The sequence below is a fragment of the Chiloscyllium plagiosum genome, unplaced genomic scaffold (genome assembly GCF_037043375.1).
Source record: "Chiloscyllium plagiosum isolate Xiang-an unplaced genomic scaffold, Cpla_swu_hap1 HiC_scaffold_47, whole genome shotgun sequence".
Taxonomy (NCBI): Eukaryota; Metazoa; Chordata; class Chondrichthyes; order Orectolobiformes; family Hemiscylliidae; genus Chiloscyllium; species Chiloscyllium plagiosum.
This window is the reverse complement of record NW_028270185.1, coordinates 25,506,114-25,531,473: the sequence shown is the minus strand read 5'-3', so window position 1 is coordinate 25,531,473 and position 25,360 is coordinate 25,506,114. Positions and strand designations below refer to the sequence as shown.

Here is a 25,360-nt window from a genome sequence, read left to right as displayed (position 1 = left end):
GAATGGATGTTGCAGGTTCCAGGGTTTAGATCTTTCATTAAAAACAGGCAAGGCACTAAAAGAAGAGCCTTGCTGTCAAAGATAATACAATGGTGGCTGAGAGAACTTTGGATGAGGACTCGTCTATTGAGGTATTGTGGATTGAGGTTAGAAACAGGAGAGGAGAGGTCACACTTCTTGGAGTTTTTTTATAGGTCTCCCCAGAGTTCCAGGGAGGTAGAAGAGAAGATTAGCAACATTATCCTGGGTAGGAGTGAAAGGAAAAGGTGGTCATTATGGGGGACTTTAACTTCCCCAGCATTGACTGGAAATGTTATAGCTCTAGTACGTCGGATAGATCTGTTTTTGTCCAATGTATAGAGGAGGGTTTCCTGACACATTATGTCAAAGGGCCAGCAAAAGGGGAGGCCACACTGGATCTGGTGTTTGGTAATGAACCAGGCCAGGTGTTTGATTTTGTTCTTGGCGAGCACTTTGGGGAGAGTGACCATAATTCAGTTACGTTTAGTTTAGCGATGGAAAGGGATTGGTTCATGCCACAGGTCAAGAGTTATCAGTGGGGCAAGAGCAATTATAATGCGATTAGGCAAGAATTAGGATGCATAGAATAGGGTAGCAAAATACAGGGGATGCAGACAATTGAAATGTGAAACTGGTTTAAGGAATAGATATTGCGTGTCCTTGATAGGTATGTCCCTGTCAGGCAGGGGGGAAGTGATAAGGTAAGGGATCCATGGTTTATTACAGAAATTGCATCTCTTGTGAAGGAGAAGAAAGAGGCTTCTGTGTTGATGAGGTAAGATGGTACAGATGAGGCAATAGAGAATTACAGATCAGCTAGGAAGGATTTAAAGAGAGAATTAAGAAGAGCAAAGAGAGGACACGAGCAGTCTTGAGCAAATAGAATAAAGGAGAACCCTAAAGCTTTCTATGGGTATGTGAGGAATAAAAGGATGATTAGGGTAGGAATAGGGCCAATTAAAGACAGAAGTAGGAAGTTGAGTATGGACCCTTTAAAAATCGGAGAGGTGCTAAATTAATATTTCTCATCAGTTTTCACTCAGGAACAGGAGGATATTGTAGAGGAGAAGAATGGGGTACGAGATATTAGACTATAAAGGATTGATGTTAGTTACACACAGGTGTTATCAATTCTTGAAGGAGTGAATGTAGACAAGTCCCCTTGGACAGATGGGATTTATCCAAGGATTCTCTGGTAAGCTAGTGAGGAGATAGTAGAGCCTTTGGCTTTGATATTTAAGTCGTCATAGTCAAGGGGTTTAATACCTGAAGACTGGAGTATTACACATGTTATGCTCTTGTTCAAGAAGGGCAGCAGAGATGACCCAGGTAATTATAGACCAGTGAGCCTTACTTCTGTTGTAGGAAAGGTTTTGGAAAGGATTATAAGAGATAAGATTTATAATCATCTAGCAAGCAACAATTTGATTTCGGATAGCCAACATGCTTTCGTCAAGGCCAGATCGTGTCTCACAAACCTCATTGAGTTTTTTGAGAAGGTGACCAAGCATGTAGATGAGGGTAGGGCAGTTGACGTGGTAAACTTGGACTTCAGTAAAGCCTTTGATAAGGTTCCACATGGTAGGCTGATGGAGAAAGTGCAGAGGCATGGAATTGAGGGTGATTTAGCAGTTTGGATTAGAAACTGGCTTTCTAGAAGTAGGCAGCGAGTGGTGGTTGATGGAAAATATTCAGCCTGGAGTCCAGTTACCAGCAGTGTGCCACAATGATCTGGTTTGGGACCACTGCTGTTTGTCATGTTTATAAATTACTTAGACGCAGGCATAGGTGGATGGATTAGTAAATTTTCAGACGACACTAAGGTCGGTGGAGTAGTGGACAGTTTGGAAGAATGTTGCAGGTTGCAAAGGGACATGGATAAACTGCAGAATTGGGCTGAGAGGTGGCAAATGGAGTTCAACACAGCTAAGTGTGAGGTGATTCACTTTGGGAAGAATAACAGAAAAGCAGAGTACTTGGTCAATGGAAAGATTCTTTGTAGTGTTGATGTGCAGAGGGATCTTGGAGTTCAAGTGCATAGATCCATGAAAGTTGCCACCCAGATGGATATTAAGGCATATGGTGTGTTAGGTTTCATTGGTAGAGAGATTGGGTTCCAGAACCACAACATCATGCTGCAACTATACAAAACGCTGCTGTGGCCACACTTGGAATATTGTTACAGTTCTGGTCCCCCCATTAGAGGAAGAATGTCGAAGCATTGGGAAAGGTGCGGAGGAGATTTACCAGGATATTGCCTGGTCTGGAGGGAAGGTCTTATGAAGAAAGGCTGAGCAACTTGGGTCTGTTCTCATTGCAAAGAAGAAGTTTAAGAGGGGATTTGATAGAGACATACAAGATGATCGGAGGATTAGATAGGGTAGACAGTGAAAGACTTTTTCCAATGATGATGACCTCAGCTTGTATGAGAGGGCATAACTACAAACTGAGGGGTGATAGATTTAAGACAGAAGTCAGAGGCAGGTTCTTTACACAGAGTGGTAAGGCGTGGAATGCCCTACCTATTAATGTAGTCAACTCAGCCACATTAGGGAGACTTAAACAATCCTTAGATAAGCACATGGATGATTTTGGGATAGTGTAGGGGACGAGCTGAGAATAGTTCACAGGTCGGCGCAACATCGAGGGCCGAAGGGCATGTTCTGCACAATATTATTGTGTTCTATGTTCCATGATATTTCTGTGTTTCCCAACCTTTTTAAACAGAAGAAGATTTGTATGAAAGTTAAGACTGATAACAGACATTGTCAGACATTGCTTGGTCTTTTGAAATATAAGGGAATTGTTTTATCTCAGCATAATGGGGTATATAGCATTGTCACGATTCAGAGAAAAAAAAAGCTTAAAATCAGAAAGTTTCACTAAATTTTGGAAGGTCATTGAACTGTTCAGGACGGGGTGAACTGACCTACTGTAATCAGCTACAGTTTTCTGTTTTCTCCACAATGTTGGCATGTGCACAATAGACAATATACAGAAACGTCAGCAAGTACTTTATTAAACTAGCTACAATGTTTCGCAAAGCTCTAATGCCACAGAAACTGATACCTGAACTTCAAAATCCTACTGCACGGTTTCAGTCAAGGAGCTGAGCCCATTTCAGGCAAATTTGACAAAACTGCATTCTGGAAGTACGTGTTATGTAGCTATCAATTGACAGCTGGAGAACATTAAACTGGGCAGTCATCAACTCAGTCTTTATTTCCAGGAGATAGTTTTATTTGTTATAACATAGAATTTTTGAAAATATCATTTACCGGTTTACCTACAAAATGACCGCATGTCAGGAGTGCATTCTGACATTGTACTTTTACCAGATTCGCATAGATATCTTTCTTCCACTTTAATTTTCTTTGATTTTTCATTCTGTAATGTAACTGTCCATTGCCTTTTTTTTAACCCTGTCTCCTGTTGCTGGGGTGAAAGTTAGAGGGAGTACCTGATTGCTCCAGGCTGGCTGTGTGGATCTGGTTGCAGAGTAGCCTTTTAAAAACAGTATTGGTGCAAGAATACCAGTCAACTCGGCATCTGCACTTGGTGGCAAATTTATCCTGTGTAGGTGAGGTTAAAATAGGGGATTGTATTTGCCATGAATGCAAACCCTATCAGTCCAGCTGAGGGATGACCTTATAGAGGTTTATAAAATCATTAGAGGCAGGGATAGAATAAATAGACGAAGTCTTTTCCCTGGGATGGGGGAGTCCAGAACTAGAGGACATAGTTTTATGGTGAGGGGGAAAGATATAAAAGAGACCTAAAGGGCAACTTTTTCATGCAGAGAGTGGTGCATGTATGGAATGAGCTATCAGAGGAAGTGGTGCAGGCAATTATAATCGCAACATTTAAAAGGCATCTGGGTGGATGTATAATTAGGAAGGGTTTGGACGGATATGGGCCGGCTGCTGGAAAGTTGGACTAGATTAGGTTGGGATATCTGGTCGGCATGGATGGGTTGTACCGAAGGGTCTGATTCCGTGCTATACATCTCTATGACTCTCTGATGCTATCACCCACACTTTACAAAAATACCTTAATATGTGGTTCCTAATCTGAATGCAAAGCGAGCGGAAGTTATACATTTCTTATTTGTTGTGAAAGGTCATGAGGCACATACAGAACAGGCACCATGTGGGCGGCACGGTGGCACAGTGGTTAGCCTCACAGCGCCAGAGACCCGGGTTCAATTCCTGCCTCCGGCGACTGACTGTGTGGAGTTTGCACGTTCTCCCCGTGTCTGCGTGGGTTTCCTCCCAGGTGCTCCGGTTTCCTCCCACAGTCCAAAGATGTGCAGGTCAGGTGAATTGGCCATGCTAAATTGCCCGTAGTGTTAGGTAAGGGGTACATGTAGGGGTATGGGTGGGTTACGCTTCGGCGGGTCGGTGTGGACTTGTTGGGCCGAAGGGCCTGTTTCCACACTGTAAGTAATCTAATCTAATCTAATACAGAACACTTGAGACACATTACAAAGTGTTATAAAATGATGCGCGGGTTTGATTGACGGTGAACAGCATGCGATCATAAACAAGTTTGTTTCTGGGATCTTACGAGATGAACGGTATCCTGCTACCAAATATTTGGGATGCAGTTTTCTAACCTTTCATCTGAATTAAACACAGAGATAAACAAACCAAAACAACGGTTCATTATGACACAGATGTCCTACCCCAGTCTTGTACACTTGTTATGGTTATAACTTTAATTCTTTTTTTGGGGGGGCTGCTTTCTAGTTTGTTTGTATTACTTTATTAGATGCCACTTGAAGACCATAAACAAGACATCATAGAGAAATTCCTGAATAAGAAATGCCCTTTCAATTGCAACTCAAAGAATTTTCTCATTGTATCAATAGATTCTATTGGACAGGAACATGATACTTTATTACTTCAAATGTTTTACTTAGAGTCATAGAGATGTACAGCACGGAAACAGACCCTTCAGTCCAACCCATCCATTCCGACCAGATATCCCAACCCATTCTGCTCCCCCTTGCCAGCACCTGGCCCATATCCCTCCAAATCCTTCCTATTCATATACACATCCAAATGCCTTTTACATGTTGCAATTGTACCAGTCTCCACCAGTGCCTCTGGCAGCTCATTCCCTACACGTACCACCCTCTGTATGAAAATGTTGCCCTGTAGGTCTCTTTTATATCTTCCCCCTTTCACCCTAAACCTATGCCCTGTCATTCAGGGCTCCCTGACCCCAGGGAAAGGACTTTGCCTATTTATCCTAGCTGTAAGTCGGCGGCACGGTGGCTGTGGTTAGCACTGCTGCAGGAATTGAACCCGGGTTCAATTCCTACTTCAGGCGACTGTCTGTGTGGAGTTTGCACATTCTCCCTGTGTCTGCAGGGGTTTCCTCTGGGTGCTCCAGTTTCCTCCCACAGTCCAAAGTCTGTGCAGGTTAGGTGAATTGGCCATGCTAAATTGCCCGTAGTGTTAGGTCTAGGGGAATGGGTCTCAGTGGGTTGCGTTTTGGCAGGTCGGTGTGGACTTGTTGGGCGGAAGGACATGTTTCCACACTGTAAGTAATCTAATCTAATTGTAAGTCATCTAATGCCCCTCATAGTTTTGTAAATCTCAATAAGGTCACCCCTCAGCCTCCGACGCTCCAGGGAAAACAGCCCCAGCTTGTTCAGCCTCTCCCTATAGCTCAAATTCTCCAACCCTGGCAACATCCTTGTAAATCCTTTCTGAACCCTTTCAAGTTTCACAACATTTTTCCGATAGGAAGGATACCAGAATTGCACGCAATATTCCAACAGTGGCCTATCCAATGTCCTGTACAGCCGCAACATGACCTCCCAACTCCTGTACTCTATACTCTGACCAATAAAGGAAAGCATACCAAACGCCTTCTTCACTATCCTATCTACCTGTGACTCGACTTTCAAGGAGCTAATAACCTGCACTCCAAGGTCTCTTTGTTCAGCAACACTCCCTAGATCCTTACTATTAAGTGTAAAAGTCCTGCTAAGATTTGCTTTCCCAAAATGCAGCACCTCACATTTATCTAAATTGAATTCCAACTGCCACTGGGCGGCACAGTGGCACAGTGGTTAGCACTGCTGCCTCGCAGCGCCAGAGACCCGGGTTCAATTCCCGCCTCAGGCGACTGACTGTGTGGAGTTTGCACGTTCTCCCCGTGTCTGCGTGGGTTTCCTCCGGGTGCTCCGGTTTCCTCCCACAGTCCAAAGATGTGCAGGTCAGGTGAATTGGCCATGCTAAATTGCCCGTAGTGTTAGGTAAGGGGTAAATGTAGGGGTATGGGTGGGTTGCGCTTCGGCAGGGCGGTGTGGACTTGTTGGGCCGAAGGGCCTATTTCCACACTGTAAGTAATCTAATCTACGTTTTATTGCATCAATAAATGTAAGCGTGAATGTGAATGCATTAATTTGTTTGTTCAAAGTACTGTCACTAACTCTGACAATATTCCAGACTAATTGGTCCCCTTGAGGTGAAAATCAGATACAAATGCTCGTGGCATGGTGCTGCTTTGGGAGGACACAGTGCACCAGTGCATTGCTCTCACAGAAAATGCATGCACCAGGAAATGGACCAGCATTTGCCATTTATTATTCACTTCTCGCAGCTTTTGGAGTCCTAGGTAATGTCTTTAATGAAAGGAGTACCAAGGCATTGGACATTTAACTATGTAAGTTTAGATCGGAGTGGTGCTGGAAAAGCACCACTATTTAACTATGTAACCTCATACAGCATAGCCATTAGTGGAATGGTGGTTCAGTGGTTAGCTCTACCACCTGACAGTGCAATCAGACCCAGGCTCGGTTCTGGCCTGGAGCCACTGCCTATATGAAGGTTGCACATGCTTCTGTGCGGGTTTTCTCCAGCTGCTCTGGTTTCTGCCCACATTCCAAAGATGTGCAGGTTAGGTAAATTGGCTATGTTAGGTTGGCCGGAGTGTTAGATGCATTCGTCGGGAGTTATCGTATTGAATACATTTTCCTCACAGCGCCCTTCTGAATTTTATTCTGAGTGCTTTGCAATACCATAAATATCTACTTGTGCTGTTAATGGTCTGACCTGTTCACGTTGGATTCAAATTAATTAACTAACATTTTAACATCAATTTGCTTGCTTGATTATCCTTCGTATTTCAATAGATGTCACCTGTCCTTTTACAAGTGAATTAATATTGCAAACTGTACTATCCTGTATATAAAAAAAAGACATAGTGAATTAGGTCATCAGAGCAGCAAATTAAAATGCACAGAATAATATTTATTTTTCACATTTAGTTTTGATCGGAAAACAATAGACTGTGAGAATATATTGTTCTTTGTTCGATATTGCTGTTCCTCTTTCCGTTATTGTCTCGGTCATCAGGGTTGCAGCATCTGTTATGTTAAGTAATTTCAGCAGTCTTGTTCTCTTACCTGCACATTGGCTGATATCAGTTTTGCGTTGAACAATTTTATTAAATCATTGTTAACTGCTCATCTCCATGTATAATTCCTTAAATCATATTCTCTCTTTTACTTATACAGCCTAACATATTGATATACAAATATATTATTTGACAGAGGTCAGGGTCGGAAGGTGGGGGCGGTATATTTCATGTCTGTTCTGACTTGCCATTGGGCGGTGTTGGTGAGCTGCTATTTTCAAAAGCTGCAATCCACATGATCAAGTTTGATGCATAATCCTGTTATGGGGATCTTGGTCAATCATCAGTGAAGGAGTGGTGATATATTTCCAAGTCAGCATGGTGATTGGCTGGGTGGGGCACCTTCAGGTGGTGGTACACCAGTTTCCCTATTGTCCTCTTCTCTCCAGATGGAAGTGATCATGGGTTTGGTAGATATTTTCTAAGGATTTTTGGTGCATTTCTGCAGTGCATCTTGTCGATAGTGTATGCTTTTGATTTTGAACATTGTTGATGGGGAGCTAGATGCTTGTGGATGCAATGCCAATGGAACACGCTGTTTTGTCTTCTATGGTGTCAAGTTTCTTGAGTCTTGTTGGAGCTGCATTCATCCAGCCAAGTGGGGAATATTTCATTACACTCCTGAATTGTGTGTTGAAGACGGTTGTCAAGTTTTGGGGGAATCAAGATTGGGTTACTCACTGCAGTAGTTCTGCCTCTGACTTGTTCTTGTGGCCTCTGTGTGTATCTGTTGAGTCTAGTTGAGTGTCTGGTCATTTATGGATGCATGTTTTGGGTGATTTAGTGATGATACCATCATTGAATGTCAAACATGGTGATTAAATCATCACTTATTGGAGATTCTCTTTGCCTGGCATTTGTGTGGCATAAATATCACTGGCCACTTGTCAGCCTGGATAATGGCCAGATCTTGTTGCAATTGAACATGGACTGTTTCGGTATCTGAGAAGTCACAAATGGTGCTGAACATTGTGCAATCATTAGTGAACACCCCTTCTTCTGACCTTGCTATGAAAGTCACTAATGAAGTATCTGGGTGGGACTTAGACACAACCTTTAAGACCTCCTGCAGAGATGTTCTGGAGCTCAGATGACTCACTTCCAACAATCACAAGCATCTGCCTATGTGCCAGTAATGATACTAATCAACGAACATTTGCCTCCAATATTCATTGATTTCAGTTTTGCTAGAGCTACTTGATGATGTATTCATAAAATGTGGCTTTGATAATAAAGGCTGTCACTCTCAGTTCACCTCTGGAAGTCTTCTCTTTTGTCCATATATGAGCCAAGGCTGCAATGAGGTCAGACGTTGAATGGATCTGGTAGACACATTCCATCTCGTTACTGATGATTATGAGTAGCCTAATATGCTGGTAATTGGATTTGCGCACATTTCTGTGTACAGGACATAATTAGACAATTTTCCACATTATTCGTTGGATGCCAGAGTTGTAGCTGTTCTCGAAGATCTTGACTCTGTGAAATGGCAAGTTCTAAAGCAGAAGTTATCATGATGATTGTAGGAATTTTGTCAGCGCCCATAGAAAATGCAGTATACTATGCCTTATACAATTTATTTATTATCCTTACAAGGATGTTGCCAGGGTTGGAGGATTTGAGGTATAGGGAGAGGCTGAACAGACTGGGGCTGTTTTCCCTGGAGTGCAGAGGCTGAAGGGTGACCGTATAGAGGTTTACAAAATTATGAGGGGCATGAATAGGATAAATAGGCAAAGTCTTTTCCCCTAGGGTCAGGGAGTCCAGACCTAGAGGGCATAGGTTTAGGGTGAGAGGGGAAAGATATAAAAGAGACCTCAGGGGCAACTTTTTCACACAGAGGGTGGTACGTGTATGGAATGAGCTGCCAGAGGAAGTGGTGGAGGCTGGTACAATTGCAACATTTAAGAGGCATTTGGATGGGTATATGAATAGGAAGGGTTTGGAGGGATATGGGCAGGGTGCTGGCAGGTGGGACTAGATTGGGTTGGGATATCTGGTTGGCACGGACAGGTTGGACCAAAGGGTCTGTTTCCATGCTGTACATCTCTATGACTCTGTGGTTGTATGTGGAATGAACTGAATTAGCTACAGATTGGTATGTATAATTTGAGGGACGAGTGAAGGAGGCCAAGATGGATCATTACCTCGACTTTTCTGATTGTTGCAAAAGCTTCAGCCTATTTTTTATACTGTTGTGTTGGACTCTACCATCTTTGAGGATGAAGATATTTGCGGAGTCACCTCTCCCCGTGACATTGTTTAATTGTTCACCACCATCCACGACTAGATTTGGAGCTGATGTTCTTTCTGTGGGCTAGCTTAGCTCTGTTGATTGTTTGCTCCTTATTTCAGCATGCAAGTAATCCTGTTTGATATTTTCATATCACCTTGCCACTTCAATTTTCGGTATGCCTGGTGCTGCTCCTAGCATATCCTCCTGCACTCTCCACTAAAGCAGTGTTGAACTCGTCACTCGATTGCAATGGTTGATTGGGCACTATCCTGAGCCAGCTGTTGTGGATTGTACTTGAGTATGAATCTATTTCTGTAAATGGCCCACATTACCTCTTGAATACTTAACCTTGAGTTGCTGGATATGCTCGAGGTCTGTCCCATTTAAGATGGTGATAGCGACACACAACACATTGAGGGCTTTCTCAGTTTGAAGGCAAGATTTCGCTTCAAAAGCAAGTATGGGGTAGTCACTCTTACCAATACTGTCAGTGGCAGGTACGTTGTTATGGACCAAGTCAGACCACCCTCAAAACATTTCAAGTAGGCAGCCCAGATCCTAAGTTCACGAGTTGTTTATGCAGATGTAGAGAGGATATTCCAGAAGTGACGCAGCTGGCCCTACAACTCAGTTTTACACAAAATATAATTTATTTACAGACTACTAACAGAAACACAAAATAAAGAACCAAATTTAGAATAGTTTAACTTACTGAAAACCGAATCTACTCTACAGCATATTAATGATGCTGCTCCAAATATTTGCAACATTCCTATAAACTTTCCCTTGACAAGAATAATTAAAATCAAATACAGGTTCTTACAGGATAGATGTCAGAGTGAGAGAGAAAAATCAATATGGAGCTGTTTTTTTTTTGACCCGCAGCTTCAATTATAGACTGCTTGCTAAAACCAAACCCTGCACTGGGAGAACTGGCCATTCCCCTTTAGAAAACATATATGTTTTCTCAAAAAGACTTAAAACTTTTCAAGAAGATAATTCCAGACGTATCAGAACCTCTGCCTTTATGAATCCTGTTGAAAAAAAACAAAGACAACATAACCTTGTCAAAGAGACAGTGTCATCACAGCTTCAAAAGACAGAAGATTGGCAAGGATGAGGTCAAGTATGTTTTATGTCCTCTTTTCTGTTCATTCACTAGCTGCCATAGATCCAATCTCATAGCTATGTTCTTTAGGATATGCTCAGCCCAACTATTAGTGTTGCTACTAAGCTATTGTTGGTGATGGACATTGTAATCACCCATCACTGCTTGGTCTGTCCTGCCTGTTGACAGGACGTATTCAGCAATAGTGATGGCACTCTCAGGGACATTTTCAGATATGATTCCATGAGTATGACTTTTTCAGGCTGTTGCTTTAAGAGTCATTGAGATAGCTCTCCCAATATTGGCACTACCCTCCAGAAGAGAGTAAGGAGGACTTTGCAGGATCTGTAGGGCTGTTTATGCCTTTATCTTTTTGAGTCCTTCGATTGATGGCAGGTGCTCCATTCGGTTTCATTTCTCTGTTGAGACTTTGTAGTGTTTGATACAACTAAGTGGTTAGCAAGGCCATTTCTAAGCGCAGTTGAGAGTCAATCTTGACTGCATTCAATTCTTTGACCTCTACTGTTCATTGCATTCTTACTAATCTTCATTATTTCACTGAGATAAAACACAGCTGGTTTGGTGCTTATTTTATCTTTTTCCTTCATTCATGGTGAATGTGGTAGAGAGAAGTAGTAGAGGAGGATTCTGCACGAATTTAGTGTTCAACTGGAAAAAGAGCATCCAATAGAAAGTAGTAGTGAGAAGGAACTGAGAAATCGTTGGGAGAACTTTGAGTTCTTACTGACAGCATATAAAAGGGAGGTAATCTCGAGCTGCTGTTGAAACCAAAGTATGGACTTCCATGATCATCAGGCTTTGCTGAGGAGGGCAAATAGCATTGATGTACAGCAAGGTATGGAATTGAAATTTCTTTTAATATGATAGTTTCTATAACAGTAGTAATTGCAGTTACTAAAGTGGTATGTTCATCCTGAGAGAGTATGAGATCAGGGAAAAGTCAAATATCTTAGTCACTTGCTCGACAAGAAATGTATTGACCTGAATTTCCTTTCAGAACATAGATTTGTTAGAACAGCAGTTGAACACGGGATGGAGCATTGAAGAGGCAGGAAATTTCTGGATGGAAGTTTGAGGGGTGTGGTCACGTGAAACGTTCAGCCAGATCGATAAGTGGCAGCCAGGAAAGGCAAAAAGGCAGTCTAGGAATCCCATATGGCTGTTCCTTTTCACACGTATATACAGATTTGTATTATTCTGGGGTGGAGTGCTAGGTATGGCTTAACAAGGGAAGACGACATCAGCAGCCAGATCAGTGGCACCATGGTTGATTCTATTGTACAAAAAGGAGGGTACAAGTATTGGTGAGAGATAAGCTTTGGGAACATTGTAGTTAAGGACACAGGTAGACTTTCAGGTGGCCGCAAGCAAGACATCATATGTGTATTGCTTCACTATTGCTCGGGTCAAGGATGTCTCTGAGCTGTCATTAGGTGTTGTCAAAGGGAAGGATGAACAGCCAAGTATCATGGACCACATTGGTGCTGAAGATATAAACAGGAAGATATAATGTCCTGCAAACATAAATTAGGGAACTGGATAGAATGATTGAAAGCAGGACCTCTGGGGTTTTAATCCCTATGCCACATGCTTGCAAGGCCAGAAATATGGAGATACTACATTTGAGCGTGTGACTAAAGAGCTGATGGAGTTGTGAGGGCCTAAGATGGATCATTGCGATCTCTTTCAGGGGAGGAGCATCCACAAGGATGGCTTGTTTCTGAACTAGAGGGGCACGAACACGTTTGCAGGGAGACTTGCTACTAGTCAGTTGGGTTTGAATTACTGTGGAACAGCGGATGGAAACAGAACAGCAACTAGAGTCATTGAGGAGAAGATAAAGGTTAAATCAGATCACTTTAATAGGAAGTAAAGGCGAGGGCCAGTTGAAAGAAAATTTCACACGTTGCTGTGTGAAGTACATTTTTTTTTTGCAAAGTGTACAATACATCAGGCAGATGAGTGCAGAATCTGCCTGTATAGAAGCCTGTTTAAGAGAAGGGCAGGGTAGGCAATTCAAGTGAGTTTTGAGAAGAGTGTTGAGAAGTTGAGCTTTTGGATGTAGGTTTGCTCGCTGAGCTTGGAGGTTCATTTCCAGACGTTTTGTTACCTTACTAGGTGACATCTTCACTGGAATTCATGTGAAGCAATGCTGAAAATTCCTGCTTTCTATTTATATGTTTGGGTTTCTTTGGGTTGGTGACGTCATTTTCTATGATGATGTTATTTCCTGTGATGAAGTAACTTCCTGTTCCTTTTCTCAGGCGTTGATAGGTGGAGTCTAACTCGATGTGTTTGTTGAGAGAGTACCGGTTGGAATGCCATGCTTCTAGGAATTCTCGTGCATGATTTTGTTTGGCTTGTCTTTGGATGGATGTGTTGTTCCAATTCAACATTCCAGACTTTAGATGTTTTGGGTAGGATAACGAAGGATGTAAATAATATATTTTATTAGATTATTTACAGTGTGGAAACAGGCCCTTAGGCCCAACATGTCCACACCGACCCTCCGAAGAGCAACCCACCCAGACCCATTCCCCTACATTTACCCCTTCACCTAACACTATGGACAATTTAGCATGGCCAATTCACCTAACCTGCACATTTTTGGACTGTGGGAGGAAACCGGAGCACCCTGGAGGAAACCCACACAGACAGTTTGCCTGAGGTAGGAGATTGCATTACAAATGAGGAGAATGTCGAAGTTGCTTTCATATATAAATTCTTTCATATATAAATCTCAGAACCTTTTTTTTAATTTACGTTCTCGAGTGAACTTTGAGAACAGGTGCCATCTCATCTCAGATAATGCATTTGAGGTATGAGGAGCCCTGTGTGGGGCTGTCTGTGCCCCGATGTTCAGACAAATTCTATTTCTAAGATAGGGATTTACAGAAGCTTATATGGATTACAGTTTGAGCAAAATAAAGCATAATTCTGCAAATACAAATTCACCCCATAAACTTATATATATACGTGCGTGTGTGTGTGGGGGGGTATGAGTGTTTGTGTGAGAGTGTGTGTGTATATGTGTGAGTGTATGGGAGAGAGCTGCGTATGAGAGAAGGTCTGCATGAGTGTTAGAGTCTATAGGGTGTGTGTGTGTGTGTGAAAGAGAGTGTGTAGTGCAGTGGTGCACCTGTAGTGGGTACCGAACTTGGCTATCAGCCTTTGCTTGGCCACTTTGCATTGTTGCCTGTCCCAAAGTTCACCTTGGAGGATGGTCACCCGAAGGTCCAAGGTCAAATGTCGCAGACAGCTGAAGTGTTATCCGACTCGGAGGGAACACTCCTGTCTGTCGATTGTTTAATAGTGTCCATTCATCTGATGCCGTAGCTTTTGTTTGGTCTCACCAATGTATCATGCCTCAGTGCATCTTTGCCTACAGCGAATGAGGTAAACAACATTTGCCAAGTCACATGAGTACCTGCCATGTATGTGGTGTGTGGTGTCCCCACGTGTAATGGTTGTATCCTTGTCGACACTGACTCATCTTGCAGCATCTGCCGTGACTTTTTGTATGGTATTGACCTGAAAATCGGGCAGTTTGCTGTGAACTATGATCTGTTTAAGGTTTGGTTGCTGTTGAAAGGCGAAAAGGAGGCAAGAGGAAGGTTTTGGTGAGGTGCTCATGCTCTTTGCAGGCTGCGAAGAACACGTCATAGTTTTTCAGCTCTTGGAAGTACTGGACAATGAAGGAGTCCCTGTCGGTTGCAGCTCGTATATGTCTCCTGAGGAGTTCATTCCAGTTTCTTGCTGTGGCACGTCAGAACTGGCAGTTGAGCATTTAACCCCATTCTTATGACGACAAGTGCCCGTTACATTCCTTCTCATCTGAACAGATCATACATCTGCAAAGGGTGTGTCCATAGGGGATGGATGTTTTAATATGTTTGGATGGAAGCTGAAGAAGTGTACCATCGTGAGGTTATCCATGGGTTTGCAGTAGAGTGAGGTGCTGAGGTACCCATCCTTGGTGGAGATGAATGTGTCCCAGTAATGAGACATATGCTAAAGAGTAGTCCATAATGTATTTGATGGTTTAATGAAACTCATTGATATCACTGTGTAGTTGTTTCAGTGACTTCTCAACATGGATGAGAGGAAAAAAATGTCATTAATATACCGAGTGTATCGTGTTGATTGGAGATCCTGCATGGAGAAGAAGTCTTGTATGAACCTGTGCATGAAACTGTTGGCATATTGGCGTGTAAATTTGGTCCCCATGGCTGTTCCATGTGTCAGTATCAAGAACTGGTTGCTAAAGGTAAAGACATTGTGGTCGAGAATAAAGTGGATGAGTTGTAGGACGGTGTGTAGAGATTGGCAGTTGGTGGTGTTAAGTATTGAGGCTGTTGACGTGATCTTATCATTGTGGGGGATGCTGATGTGGAGTGCTGAAACGTCCATTGTGACGAAGAATGTTCCTAATTCAACTGGTGCATGAGTGATGAGTTTCTGTAAGAAATCTCTGGTGTCATGACAGAAACTGGAGGTCCCCTGTACAATGGGTTTCAAGATTCCTTCAACATAGCTAGAGAGGTTCTCACAGGGTCCAATTGCCTGATACAATGGGACGTCCTGGTCTGTTGGCTTTGTGTATCTTTGGAAAACAGTAGAAGTCACCTACATGAGAATTACACGGGGTGACGATATGTAGGAAACTGTGAAGAACTGGATCCAAAGTTCTGATCAATGTTTTTAGTTCATGGGTGTGTTCTTTAGTCGGATCAGCCCGTAGTTGCCTGTAGTGTTTCTGGTTGTTCATTTCTCGGTACACTTCCTTACAGTAAGCTGTAAGGCTATGGCAACAGATGAATAGATACTGCACAACAATCAACAGACAGGAATGTTCCCTTCCAGTTGGAGAATACGTCAGCAGTCAGGGACATGACCATCCTTCAAGGTGGACTTTGGGACAGGCAAAAACGCAAAGTGGCCGAACAGAGGCTGATAACCAAGTTTGGTACCCATCAGGATGGCCTCAACCAGGACATTGGGTTCATGTCACACTACAGGTGACCCCCACTGCACTACACACACACTCTCTCTCTCTCACTCTCACATACACACACAAACGCAGACACACATATGCACACACATGTACAGACGCATAAACTCATGCAGACCCTCTCTCATACACAAGCTCGCTCTCATACACTCATACACACCCACACTCACACCCACACACACACCCTTTACACTCACACTCACACGCATACACATACTTTCTCACAGACACTCATACTCTTCCCCCCCAAAGGGGTATAGACTTATACCCTTCCCCCCAACATACACAGCCACATGCACACTCATACATAAACATTTGTGGGGTGAATGTTTACTCGCAGAATTATATTTTAGTTTACTCAAAAACTGCATGAATCCACTGAAGGTTCTTTAGAAATAGAATCAATCTGAATATTGGAGCACAGACAGTCTCACACAGGGCACCTCACCCCTCCATTGCATTACCTGAGATGACATGGCAACTATTACTAATGTTCACTTGAGAACATAACTTTAAAAAATGTTCTGTTATTTACATATGGAAGAATTTAAACCAACATGGCCATTCTAAAAGATTCGAAAAATCCTGGTCTTTTTCAATATATCATTTCAATTGCATCACTGTGTAAATGTTTGCTATAAATTTTGTGTCTTACGATCTTATACTCCACAACCACATTAAGAAGGAGCAGTGCTCCAAAAGTTAGTGCTTCCAAATTAATCTATTGGACTATAACTGAGTATTGTGTGATTCTTAACTTTGCCTACTGAGGACAGTAAGCATGTCATTTGCCTTCTTTGCCACATTAGCAAACTTGGTTACCATGTTGAGGGAGCAATGAATGTCTAACCCAAAACCTACTATTATTTCAATGTTTCTAAGAGATCTAACATATAGTTTCCTGTTGAACTTGACCATTCCAAATGCTTCAATTCACACTTGAACTCCATTTTACATTTCTCTGCACAACTTTCCAATTGATCTATGTCCTGCTGTAACTTGTGACAAATGTCCTTATTAATTACGACTCCATCAATTTGCATGTCATCTGCAAACATACGAATCAGGTCACTGACCTTTTCAATAAAATCACGTACATGAATTACAAACAGAAGTCCCAGTACTGATCCCTGTGGAACACAACTGATCACAGACCTCCAGTTAGAAATCTATGCCTCCATAACTACCCCCGTCTTCTATAAGCAAACCAAATGTGCAAACGTCTTACCGAATCACTATAAGTCCCATGGGACTTACACTTCTGAACCAATCCACCATAAGGAATCCTATCAAATATTTTTTCGTGAATTCCATGCACACAACATCGGTCAACTGACCTTCATCAAACATCACTGTTACTTCTTCAAATAACTCAATATAATTTGTAAGACAGGATGTTCCCCACACAAATTAATGCTGTCTGTATTAAGTCAATTCTTGATTAATTTGATCTGTTACTGTCACATCTGCTGTAATTCAGTGAAAAGGGTTGTTTTATGTGCTTTATAGGCAGATTGTAAAGTACAAGTGCATCATGTTAACAGAACAGAGCGCATGATGCATTGATACAGGTGCACAGAAATGCAGAGAGAGATAAGCATTAACATTTAAAATATTCATGCAAAAGTCTGATAACAACAATGAAGAGGTTGTTCTTGAGTCTTTTTGAATGTGTATTCAAACTTCTTTATGTTCTGCATGATGGAAGAGGGTGGGAGAATGTATAATCGAGGTGGGAGTCTCTTTGATTATACTGGTTGCTTTCCTGATTCAGTCGAAGTATAGATGATGTTAATAGATGAGAGGCTGCTTTGTGTGATGGACTGTGCTGTGTTCACATCTGCCTGTAGTTTCTTGCACCTTGGGAGCAGCAGTTACCACGCCATGCTGTGATATATCCTGACAGGATGTTTTCTACGATGCATCTATAGAAATTTTTAAGATACTTTTTAGATTAGATTACCTACAGTGTAGAAACGAGCCCTTTGGCCCAACAAGTACACACCGACGCTCTGAAGAGTTACCCACCCAGACCCATTCCCTACTAATGCACCTATTACTATGGGCAATTTAGCATGGCCAATTCACCTGACCTGCACATCCTTGGACTGTGGGAGGAAACCGGAACAGACACAAGGAGAATGTGCAAAATCCACACAGACAGTCGCCCAAGTCTAGAATCGAACCCGGGTCCCTAGCACTGCAAGAGGAATGTTGTGCTTTCTTAATTATAGTGTCAAAATGTGTAGATCAGGACAGATTGTTGGTGATCATTTTCCCAGGATCTTGAAGGTCTTGACCATCCCCAGTTAGCACAATTGATGCAGACAGAGGTGTGCCTTCCACTGAAACTCTGGAAGTCAATCACCAGCTCTTTCATTTTGCTGAATTTGATGGAGTGATTATTGTCTTTACACCATGCCACTAAGCATTCCGTATCTTTCTTGTACTCTATCTTGAGACCCAACTACAATGACGGTGTTGTCAGCAAACATGTGAACAGAGTTGGCATGGAATTTAGCCACACAGTCATGTGCATATCAAAAGTTAATAGGGAGCTGAGTACACAGCTTTGCGGAGAACCAGTGTTAAGGATTATCGTGAAGGAGGTGTCATAATCCATCCTTCCTGATGGCAGTTCTTTGGTCAGGAAGGCGAGAATCCTATTATAGAGGCTCTATAGAGGATAGAGATGAGTTTGTTAATATGGTATTTAAGGGGAGCTGCAGTCAATAAGAACGAGCCTGATTTACGGGTATCCTTAGTGTCCAAATAGAATCATAGAATATAATAGAATCCCTATCGTGTGGAAGAGGGGCATTCAGCCCATCAAACCCAGCCCAATTCTCTGAAGAGAATCCCACTCATACCCTACGTTTTCCTTGGCTAATCCACCCAACCTTCACATCCCTGGATGCTATGGGCAATTTAGCTTTGCCAAATCTGCGCAGTTTTGGACTGTGGGAGGAAAGCGCAACACCCATATAAAAGCCACACAGTCATGGGGAGAGTATGCAAACTCCACACACACACAGTCACCTGAATGTGAAATCAATCTCAGATCACTGACGCTGTGAGGCAGCTGCTAATGACTAAGCTAACGTGTCACCCAAGGGATGCTCCAGTGATGCGTGTAGGGCCTGGGAGCTGGCATTAGCCGTGGGCTATTTGCACTAGTAGGTGAATTGCAAGGGATCAAGTTGATCTGGGAGGCTGGCTTGATGTAAGCCGTGGCCCACCTCCCAAAACATTTCAGAATTATGGATATTAGAGACACCGGGCTGCCGTCATTGATGCATGCTCTATGATTCTTCACCTGCACTGCGATGATGGTGGGCTTCCTGCAGCAGTTGAAGACACAAGATCGTAGTAAAAAGAGGCTAAAGATGTCTACAGATGCTTCTTCCAATGGTCCATACAGCATTCCTTTGGCCCATCACATTTGGTGAGTTCACCTTGAAGATGATGATCTAGCAGTGACCGAATGTACAGATGTATTCGAGGCTGTTAGAACAGGTGATATTGTTTCATTGCCCTTCTGTTCAAAGTGAATGTACAGTGCATTGTGCTCATGAGGTAGGAATGCACTGTTGCTCACAATTCTGTTTGAATTCACTGTGTGACCTGCTATAACGTTAATCCTTGCAACAAACTTGGGATGGACACGTGGTTAGTCTGGGTCTTCAGCTTAGTTTGATATTGCCCGTTGGCATCCATGATGGTCTTGTGAAGGCGGTCCCTGGATATCCTCTGTAGGTCAGGGTCCCTGACTTGATTGTCTCACTCATGGACTACAATACAGAGTGGTTCTCCTGACTCAACCATGCTTTCTGGTTGGGGAACGTTTTGATTAATTTCTTATGAGGTTGTCATTTACACTCTTACTCATGAAGTCTGTTACGGTAGTGGCATGCTCATTTAGGTTGTTCACTGAATTCTTGAATATATACCACCAAATCTAAGCAGTCCCACAGAAGCCCTTCTTTTTCCTCCAGCCAACATTGCATGACTTTCCAAATTGGGTCCACAAGCTTTAATTTCTGCTTGCAAGCCTTAAAGGGAGCACAGTGTTGTGGTCTAATTTTCCAAAATACCGATGGGAGATGGAGTGGTAGGCAGTTTTGGTGCTTGTAAAGCAATGCTCAAGGATGTTCAGACTTCTGATAGGATAGATGTGCTGGTGATATTTTGCTACCATATTATTGACGTTGGCCTGGTTGAAGTCACCTGCTACCATAAACAAGGCCTTGAGATATCCTGATTCAATACTGCACATAGCATCATATATAATGTCAAGTGCACTATTCACTTCCACAATGGATGGGATGTAGACCTCTGTCAAGATAGCAAATGGAAACTCATGCATCAGGCAGGGTGAACAGCATTTCACTATTAAATATTTTAGATTGAACGTTTTTTTCAACTTAGAAATACATTGTGTCCCTAAGAATCTTCTCCAATAATTTCCCTACTACTGAAGTAATGCTCCTTTGCCTATAATTTCCAGGATTATCCCTATTGCCCTTCTTGAACAAGGAACAAAACTGGCTACTGTTCATTCTTCTGAGAGATTTCATGTAACTAAAACAAAATAAAAATAGCACTGTCAAGGCCACAGAAATCAATTCCCTTGACCACTCAGTGTTCTAGGATTGATCTATCTGGCCCTGAGAATTTATGCACCTTGATACTATTCAATCATTGCCAATAACTGCTTCCATTCAAAGTTGTATTATAACTATTGTGCTACCTTCTTGAAACTTTGCAGTCAATTCGTTCTGCAATATTATTAGGGAGCTATTTCAAGAATTTGGACCCATTAACACTGATATAACAGACATAAACTGGTGAGTTGCAGCAATGTAAATGAAGTGATGGCAGATATATTTGTTCAGAAGCCATATTTCATTCATTGCCTATTTTTACTGCACACTCATCATTTCAAATATTTACTGTGAAATTGTTGTTAAGTATGTAATGTTTTCCCTCAATATCTTGATTCCGCTGTTATTGAGATACATTTTATTGTCATTTCTCACAATGCCTACAAATTAATTAACTTATTCAGTAAACAATCATTATTTCTGCCTTTTTCTATCGTGTTGAAGGCTTTAACGTAATTCAGTTGCTGCTATTTCAAGGCAATCTAATATATGAACTGTTTTGGAAATTAAATAAGATTTTTTAAAAAAAAACGAAGTTAAAAATGGAGTGAGACATCTCCTTGTAGTGAGTAAGGCATAATTTAGCATGTAGGAAGCTTAAATGTCAAAAGGGTTTGTGGCAGTGGAAATGGATGTTGATAGAAATTGGATATCAGGGTTCTTAGCAGAGGCAGTAATGCAGAGACTTGAGCAAACAGCTCTGCCAACCATCCAACCCAAAATCTGGGTCCGCTATGTGGATGACACCTTTGTCATTACTAAACGAAACAAGTTAGAGGAAACTTTCAGGACCATCAGTAATATCCTTACTGGCATAAAATTCACTAAATAAGAGGAAAATAACAACAAACTGTCATTCCTAGATGTCACAGTAGAGCGAACAGCCAATGGGGAACTTCAAATTAGCGTCTACAGAAAAACAACACACACAGACCAAATATTGAACTACAGAAGCAATCATCCCAACATCTACAAGCGAAGCTGCACCAGAACATTATTTCAATGAGCCAACACACACTGCAGCACAGTAGAACTATGCAGAGCAGAGGAAAATCACCTAAACCGTGTAGTCAAAAAGAATGGGTACCCAATGAACACAGTCTACCGATTTCTCAGCAACAAATCTAAACAAGCAGATAAATGCCACTCTCCCCTACATCAAAGACATCTCGGAAATGACTGCCAGACTACTCAGTCCCCTTGACATCACGATAGCCCACAAACCTGCCAACACACTAAAACAACAGCTAATGAACTTGGAAGACCCGATACAGACAATGAGCACAACCAATGTCATTTACAAAATATCATGCAAGGACTATAGCAAAAACTACATTGGACAAACAGGCAGAAAACTAGCCACCAGGATACATGAACACCAACTACCCACAAAAAGACATGACCCTTTCTCACTAGTATCCTCAAATACAGATAAGGAGAAAGTGAGGACTGCAGATGCTGAAGATCAGAGCTTAAAAATGTGTTGCTGGAAAAGCGCAGCAGGTCAGGCAGCATCAAAGGATCCAAACACCCATGTGAATTGAGGTCAAATCAGATACCAAAAAAAGAGACAGTGTAGGAGAAGGAAAGGTGGGATCTCGACATGCAGAGACAGGAAACATAAAGGTTTGTGTTTAAATTTATTTAAATGCCTGAAACGTCGATTCTCCTGCTCCTTTGATGCTGCCTAACCTGCTGCGCTTTTCTAGCAACACATGTTTAAGCTCAAATACAGATAAGGAAGGACACCACTTCGACTGGGCCAACAGATCCATTCAAGGACAAGCCAAACAAAGACGCACACGAGAATTCCTAAAAGCATGGCTTTCCAACTGGAACTCTATCAACAAACACAGCAAGTTAGATCCCATCTACCACCCTCTGAGAAAAGGAACAGGAAGTGACTTCACCACAGGAAATAACATCACCACAGGAAATGACATCACCAACCCAAAGAAACCCAAACATATAAATAGAAAGCAGGAATTTTCAGCATTGCTTTGCATGAGGCCCACTGAAGATGTCACCTAGTAAGGTAACAAAACGTCTGGAAATGAACCTCCAAGCTCAGCAAGCTAACTTGCATCCAAAACCTCAACCTGAGCTACAAATCTTCTCAAAACTCGCTAACATTGGCCAGTGATTGGACAGTGTTGTTTGAATGTTCCCCAAGTTAAACAACTTCATAAAAGAATAACAAAGGTATGAATAAATTATAAAAATGTTGCACTTGATTATAAGTGTCACTGCATCATTAGCATTTTCTTTAGATCATATAGAATGTAATATACAAGCAGTAAAGTATTGATTTGAAATTCATAAAACTGAGAATACTGGAAGTCAGAAACAAAATCATAAAGTTTTGGAAAAAAATCTCAGCAGGACTGGCAGCATTCTGAAGAGAAACTGACGTTAACATTTCAAGTCCAATGAGCGTCTCCAGTAATATGTTGATATAGCTCTCAACATTAGTAATGCATAAAATATCAACAACATAGATTTCAAAATCATTTTGCTTGAAACAGACGGTGAAGTGATCAATAATTCATGCTTTTTCTCTGTAATTTACTTACAGCTAATTTGGCAACAATTGTGATTCTCTGCCGTGGAAAGTGTGGTCTATCCAAGTGCATTACACAGTATTTGATATCGATGGCGGTGACAGATCTCTTGGTTATTATCAGTGCTGTGATATTAAGTCGACTTCGTGCTATTTATTTTCCTGCTAGTTTCCTTTCTACTACCCCAGGATGTAGCCTCGTTATTGTTCTCAGTTGTACTTCCAGAGACAGTTCTGTTTGGTTAACCGTTGCTTTCACCTTCGATCGGTTCCTAGCCATTTGCTGCCAGGAACTCAAAACAAAATACTGCATGGAGAAAACAGCAGCTGTGGTGATAACAATCATATGCTTGATGTGCTGTGTAAAAAAACATTCCTTTTTATTTCATATTTGAGCCAATGTATATGATTGATAATGTACCCTGCTATTGCAGTATAAAAGCAAGCAATTACAATTTAATTGCATGGAGAGTATATGACTGGCTGGATCGTATACTAACCCCTTGTCTTCCTTTCATTTTAATTTTACTGCTCAATGTTATAACTGTTAGACATATCCTGTGGGGAGAAAGTGAGGTCTACAGATGCTGGAGATCAGAGCTGAAAATGTGTTGCTGGAAAAGCACAGCAGGTCAGGCAGCATCCAGGGAACAGGAGAATCGACGTTTCGGGTATAAGCCCTTCTCCAGGGAATAGGAGAATCGACGTTTCGGGCATAAGGCCTTCTCCAGGGAACAGGAGAATCGACGTTTCGGGCATAAGCCCTTCTTTCCAGGGAACAGGAGAATCGACGTTTCGGGCATAAGCCCTTCTTCCAGGGAACAGGAGAATCGATGTTTCGGGCATAAGCCCTTCTTTCCAGGGAACAGGAGAATCGACGTTTCGAGAATGCCCGAAACATCGATTCTCCTGTTCCCTGGATGCTGCCTGACCTGCTGCGTTTTTCCAGCAACACATTTTCAGCTCTGATCTCCAGCATCTGCAGACCTCACTTTCTCCTCAAAGATTTCAACCTACTGCGAATCCTCTTACAAGGATGCCTTCCTTGAAGAAGCTCTCTTCCTCCCTCAGAAGGACTTCTGCCCGAAACGTCAATTCTCCTGTTCCCTGGATGCTGCCTGACCTGCTGCGCTTTTCCAGCAACACATTTTCAGACATATCCTGTTGGCCAGCAGAGTCCGTCAGAGACTTCGAGCAAAAAGCAATGGTAAGAATCTGAGTGACACAGAGATGGAAAGCCGCCGAAAGTCCATTATTTTACTCTTTGCCATCTCGGGAAGTTTCCTCTTATTGTGGTTGGCCTATGTTATAAATTTCTTATTTGATCAAATTTCAGGCAGCAATTATTCAATCGGTTCCAATGCTAATGACCCAAACTTTATCCTCCAGGAATGCGGATATATGTTACAACTTCTCAGTTCTTGCACCAATACGTGTATTTATGCAGGGACCCAGACTAAATTTAGAAGAGAATTAAAGGACGCATTTAAAATATTTTTTTAATCTCATTACCAAATGGCATAAACAATGACAATGGCTGAATACAAAGTTGCCATAGTGAAGTCCTTGCATGTGAATCGAATAAAATAGAAGTCAAATTTTAAATGGTGTATGAATAACTTGTGTTTACTATTACTCAGTAATATTTTCATAACTTCAAATGAGGGTGAAAGACCTGTCTATCGGGCTGGTACTTGGGTGGCAACCAGAAGTTCAAATCCTTTGTCCAGAAATTGTTTGCTTGAATTCTCCAGAGTTTTTTTTGTCTTTTGTATATGTCAAAGGAAAAGAAAAGAAACAAGGTGAGCCATTAGAGTTTGGTGCAAATTGTTTGCTCTAGCATTGACATGTAGGAAAAGGAAAAGTCCACCAAGCATGTGGATGAGGGAAGAGCAGTGGATGTAGTGTACATGGATTTTAGTAAGGCATTTGATAAGGTTCCCCATGGTAGGTTTATGCGGAAAGTCCGGAGGCATGGGATAGAGGGAAATCTGGCCAATTGGATAGAAAACTGGCTAACCGGTCGAAGGCAGAGAGTGGTGGTAGATGGTAAATATTCAGCCTGGAGCCCAGTTACAAGTGGAGTTCCGCAGGGATCAGTTCTGGGTCCTCTGCTGTTTGTAATTTTTATTAATGACTTAGATGAGGGAGTCGAAGGGTGGGTCAGTAAATTTGCAGATGATACGAAGATAGGTGGAGTTGTGGACAGTGAGGAGGGCTGTTGTCGGCTGCAGTGGGACTTAGATATGATGCAGAGCTGGGCTGAGGAGTGGCAGATGGAGTTCAACCCTGCCAAGTGTGAGGTTGT

The 25,360-nt window shown here is 42.1% G+C and overlaps 1 pseudogene; it reads left to right on the top strand.

The window, feature by feature from the left end:
• The first annotated feature begins 6,581 nt into the window (after window positions 1–6,581).
• On the top strand, window positions 6,582–24,583 carry LOC148136017 (putative G protein-coupled receptor 139; annotated as a pseudogene).
• Window positions 24,584–25,360: the final 777 nt, after the last annotated feature.